Source organism: Belonocnema kinseyi, chromosome 3 (assembly GCF_010883055.1).
Source record: "Belonocnema kinseyi isolate 2016_QV_RU_SX_M_011 chromosome 3, B_treatae_v1, whole genome shotgun sequence".
Taxonomy (NCBI): domain Eukaryota; kingdom Metazoa; phylum Arthropoda; class Insecta; order Hymenoptera; family Cynipidae; genus Belonocnema; species Belonocnema kinseyi.
This window is the reverse complement of record NC_046659.1, coordinates 100,487,820-100,494,190: the sequence shown is the minus strand read 5'-3', so window position 1 is coordinate 100,494,190 and position 6,371 is coordinate 100,487,820.

Genomic DNA, 6,371 nt, shown 5'->3' with positions numbered 1-6,371 from the left:
CTAGGGGCCGCAGAATGGCACCAGCGGTCGGCAGTAAAACAAAAAAAGGGCCCCCTCTGCTTTCTGTCACTTGTTTTCCAACAAAAAAAAATGTCTAAAAATATCGCGATTTTCACAAAAAAGAAGATTAACACATCCTTCCGGGTGATTTAAAATAAATGCAGAGCCTATTAATTACAGTTTGCAGTTTGAATCGCTTTAATATCTGTATTAGAACTGAAGATAATATAGTTGCACATTTTTGTGCTTTTAAGCAACAATTCTTATTATTTTTTAAATTTTCAACTGCAACTGGTTCACAACAGTTCTCCTCATACTCATGAATTTTTTCAAATTTTTTCCATCGCCCCTTGTATAAAAAATAATGCTCTAAACTTGACTGTTCTTAAATGTACCCAAAAATCCTTACTTTTTTTTTACATTTTTCAGTCTGCTAAGCACAAAATTTTTTTTACACAAACGTCTTCAAGCCCATTAACGTACAACACTTTCAGCTTTTGAATGACTGTTTTTTTGTTGTGCTAGTATTTTTTTTACTGTGTTGTTAAGCTTCAAAGGCAGATGCCTATAGTTTTCTCGCCGATAGTATATGTCCAGATGTGTAACTCCGTTCATAGGAATAAATATGAGACTGAAAATTCTCATTTTTAAAACAATGAAATTCGAGCTGCAGTAAATTTAACAAAAGCGTTTTTCTGTGATCTCTTTGTTCACAAACAAACCTACGAGAAATTTTTAAACACAATTCAGCATCTGTGAATTTTGTTGGTGATGTTAGAACCTGACCCTCGGAATCATACTCGCCAACATATACCACAGGTTCTTGTTCCTTCACACTATTCAATATCTCACTGTCTGTTGGTTCTCTAGCAGTTATTAAATTAGTGTCCACATCAACAGAATCTTCCAAATTTGTATCTATAAAACCTAATCTCATTAGTAAATCAGTCCGCTCTTCAGAAATGCCATCCGCAGAATGTTCATCCTCTTCTTCCATTACAGCATTTTCAACTTCAGCTTTCACAAAGCCAGTCTTCAGATAGCAATTCGAATTCGGTTCTTGATCATTTCTTGATCTATTGGTTGCAATTTTTATGTCAAATTCGATAAAAAGTAAACCACTTTTACGGCTTTTAGTGTTTTTATCAAAAATTTTGGAGGAGCCGGTCAATTATCCACAAATAACAGAATTTTTCTGATTTTCTATATGGAATGTATGATCAATTTTATGAAGTGCGTCTTCATATATTAAACTGGTCATCCAAGATCATAACAGAAACATGATCTTTGCTCTTCTTTCTATCACGACAAATGTCTTGTTTGACTCTCAAAGTTCTGTCTGGCAAAAATTTGAAAAAATACCAGTTTCATATGCAATGAAGATATCACCTATTGTATACATTGCTTGCAAATCAGACGAAATTCCAGGGAAAAACTTCTAGTAGTCTCGTTCCGAAACAGAAGCATTTACGCCACTTAATGTCCTATATACAATTCCATTCAGATTATTGAACTTATCTATCCGCCCAGAGCTAGATTTAAAAGCTTTGTATCCTAATTGAGTTGCGAGAAATTCAGCTTCTTCTTGTACAATAGGAGCAGTTAAGGGAATATTTTGGTCTCTAATCGATCTTCGAACTATAGATTAGCATTAACACAAGAAATGTCTATTTTCAACCGAAACCGAAAAAAAGTTCGAATTATAGAAAATTTATATTATAGAGGTACTATTAAAAAATCTTAGAAAATGAACTGATTTTCTTTTACTAAGGAAAGGTTAATTAGTGCGCGCACAATAATATAGTATTGCTAAGTTAGATATTAGTTTGAAATATCAGAACGTTGACTATGAATGTTAAGACAAAAATCAAGGCTTAAATTAATTTGTATGTGGAGGTAGTTTCGAAGGGTGGTCTCTTGTGTTGTGGAAGTAGTATATTAGCTACTCTATTATTCCAGTTTATTAAATTACAACATTCTCATCATATCGGAGATCTAAACAGGCAAAAATTGATTGAAAAAAGGAGGCAGATAAATGTACTTGAAAGTGCAACCGTTCCCTAAATGAAATAGCAAGGATCGTAGATAGTTAGTAATTCAATTCTTAAGGGTATCAGACACACAACCCTTTCATTAAGTGTACCCCTTCATTAGTGCGAAAATCAGGAGACGAAAAGATAGGTGGAAGGTATCGGTAGGGTAGAACGCAGCTCCACGGAGTCAGGCTCACAAAGTACGTAAGCAGAATGTATATGGATCAATAGATTTTGCATGGACCCTCTTTAATGGAAGTTTATCAGTATGCTCCACACCGACATTTAACGAACCAATGAAAGTGTGTGCTTTTACTATCGCGATAATAGCAGACATTTTAGCGCGTATCGTTGCAAATTGAATCATGTACGCGTAGACTACAATTTTCCTGAATCAATATTTCATTGGATATTCTATAAAAAGATTGAAAATTGAGGAAGTATTAAATGTATAAAAGCTTTCCTTCTTTAGAAATTGTCCATCAAGAACAATTTTATGTCTGGACTAAATTTAAAATTTGCTGGTGCAACAAACCGGATAACAGAAATTAAATTAAAGTAAGAAATAAAATGAGAAATAATTGATGCTTTCCTGTAATTCAGAATCTTCTTCAAGTATCTGATTCAATTTCTTGCATTAGTATCAGATATCTTAATATTCTGTGTGTTTGGCCGGTAATTAAATAATCAGTGTGAATGAACTGAAACGAGGATTCTCTTGAAAATACCCAATTTAATTTAATTTAAAAATATAATTAGTTTTTATTGTAGATGTTAACTAAAAATTAAGTTACAACTGAGACAAAGTCAATATAGTCTTTCGTCTTTAAGATTATTATATTAGATTGTTATTGTAAGATTATTATTATTATATTAATGTTAAATGTAATAATCATACATTCTTGAGGTTTTCTTCGACTCCCTCCCTCAATCTTACTATGATTTTATAAACTGAGGGAACGAACATAAATACAAATTATAAACTCTGTTATTTAAATAAACGTGGAACCTTTATGAAATTATTTTTTTTTAACTTTGTAAAGTCCGGATTTATAAGTGTTAAATCTGAAATGAAAAAGTGTACAATCAAAAATTAACTTTATTGTCAAAGAAAAATATCCAGTTTTCTACTATAATATTTTAAAAGTATTAAAATAGAACTTTTACTTTTTTAAATGTTAATTCTTTAGTATATAAATGGTCACAATTTCTGTGTATTTATGTCAGGCTTTAAAGTATGTTCTCGTTTTCCCATTTTTCCATTGAAGTGTAAAATGATTTACTAGTACCCAATAAGAAAATTCACAACTATTTCTCATTGAAAGTTCATTTTTTTTCGTTGAAAAGCCTGCCATTAAATATTTGATTTGAAAATTCATTTCTTTTAGAAGAAGTTTCGTCTTTTTTTTGGTAAAAATGCAACTTTTTGGTTGAAAATGAATGTGGTTTAGTTAATGAATCAACTATTTTGTAAAAAATGTATATATACATTCACATTCATAATTATATTTCCAATTTATATATTATATCTTCAGTTGAAAATTTGAATATATATGGTTAAAAATTCGTATCATTTAAAAAATTATTTTCTCATAGATAATTTGTTCTATTGATTAAACATGTATATGATTAGTTGAAAAATCGTATTTTTTTGGTAAATTCAACTGCTCTTGATTTAAAATTAGAATATTTCTTGGTTGAAATATCATTTATTCAATTTTTTTTAGTTTAAGATGTTATTGGTTTTGTCTACTGATCTTAATCAATATTATTAAAATATTGATCAATCTTAAAATTGTTAACAATCAATTGTTTTTGTTGTTTGAAGATTTATAATTCGAGTCGAAAATTCAACAGTTCCGTTATAAATGAACTTTTGTTTTAAATTTATATTTTCGGGTTTTAAATTCAACTGTTTTGTAGAAAATTTGTGTTTTGAATTTGAAAATTGAATTGAAAGCTTGAATTCCTTGAAAGTTGAATTGCAGTGTTAAACATGAATTATTTTTTTGGTTGAAGATTAACAATTTGAGTCGAAAATTCAAGAGTTCCGTTACAAATTAACTTTTATGTTAAATTTATATTTTCAGGTTGTAAATTCAACTGTTTTGTAGAAATTTCGTGTTTTGAGTTTGAAAATTGAATAATTTAGTGGACCATTTAACTGTTTGATACAAAGTTTCTTATTTATTTAATTTAACTTTTTTTTGAAAATTAAATTGCGGCCAAACTCGGATATAACGCCCTCGGCGTTATGTACGGAGTGTGCGGAGGTCACACACACGTGCCCAAACAAAAATGTTTTCATACGAAACGGTACTCTATCAGGTTGAAAATGCAACTTTTTGAATTAATTAAAAAAAATTGATAAAATTAATAAATGAAATTCATATTTAAATGAAAATCTTTTCTTGGGTAAAATAGTAGCTATAACACTATTTGTTGCTAATTCATTTTTGGATTACTCCTAAATAAATTCACGAACAAAATTCAGTTCGGAAAAATTATTTGAGATGGGGAGGGGGCGTGGTGGAAAATGTACGGACCCTAACAAAGGAAGGGTACGTCGGGGAAAATTTCGGAAGTAGTACATTGTGCTATAAGTAGTGATACCAGCGAGTTCCGCATGTATATGAAGTTTACTGTACAAGCCAGAGCTGAAGGCGAGCTGGAGACGAGTTGGAGGTGAGCTATAAACGAGTCGAAGATGAGCCGAAATTAAGCCGAAGTTAAGCCGATGTTATGATTCCGGCAAGCCTGGAACGTACTTCTGAATCGAAGTGCGTAAGTCTAAGCTTGCTCAAAGTGCTCAAAGTGCGCAAGCGGATCAGCTAGGAAAAGGAATCTTGCTCAAAAAACGCAAGCGCAGAAACTAGAAAAAGTACATGCATTGCAAACAAAATTTACGTAATTTATACATGGCCTCGTAGGATTTAGTAGATCGGGTCAAGGATTCCTGGGCGAGATCGAAATTGGTAGGGTTTTCATGGAAGGACGATATTCGAGAATTTTGCCTTTTTTCATTGCATGAAAATCTGTAATGTGCGTGTTTGTACCCGCATACACTCAAGTTGATTGTATATGCGAACTCTTTACGAAATGAGTTCACACGGCACGACACGAAGCGGGCATCCAGACAAATGGCAAGCAAGGAACAACCGAAGCCAGAAAGGAAATAGTCAATCACGCAAATGAGGACACAAAGCTTCGCCGGCGTACTGTTAATTGGTGTACGTTAATTAATACAAGGATCTTTGTTACATCGAATCAACCATTGTCTGTTGATTGAAAACAATCGCGGTCTAGAAAAGGGAAGGTGCTGCATCTAATACTTCAGTTGGCAAATGAAGAAGGAAGCTGATGTTGGTTGAACATATTGAATAGCACTGATGAATTACATTTGATATTCCTCAGCCTAAAGTTATTAAATCTCTCTGCTGATTATTACTGCGAGAGATAAAAAGTCCTCTTTTCCTACTTTCTTACAAAGTTTTGATCCAGTTGTTTAAGAATCATAAACAGGAATTCCAGATATAAGAAAAGAAGTCGCTTCGAAAGAGATTTTTTGAGTTCGTATCATGCCAAGCCCAGCAAGTCACATTGCGGGAATTCACATGTTTGGTAATCATACTGGCGGTGAGTCACGTTGGCGACAAGTCATATTGCGGCATCTCTTATTCGAAAACATTTGAAGTCCAGGATCAATTGGCAAAAATGCGCCAAGTCACACTGCGTTATCTTTCATTTAGAAAAAATATGCAGTCCACAAAAAATGGCTAATAAGTAATGGGGTGTTTACGGAATGTTAAATGCGTAGGAGTCTGAACGAAATTACTTTTTTACAAATCACAGGGGTACGTTTCCTCATTTTGGTCAATTTTTTGTAGATTACAAATTTTTACGAATGAGAGCTGCTGCAACGTGGCTAGCCGCAAATATGACTCGCCGCAGTTTTGCTAGTTTTTTGTGAACTTAAAAGTTTTCGAAATGAGATTTACCGAAAAGGTAACTTGTTGTAATGTGACTGGCCGGTGGTTGGAATGATTCAAGCCTGATTGTTTTTTATAATACCAATTTCAAATATATCCCAAATACATCAAAATGTTCTAAAAACAGGAAAATGCTTTAAATTTCTAAAAATCCAAAAAACCTTTTGCATTTGCAATCAAATAAATAAATTCTTTAAAAAATAGTTTAACTGTCAACTAAATTTTTAAATTTTGCAAAAAAAAATAAACACAAATATAGTAACATTTTTAACCAAAACCATGATTTTTTAAACTAAAGTAATACATTTTCAATAAAATTTGAATGTTTAACAAATGAGTTCAACCTTTA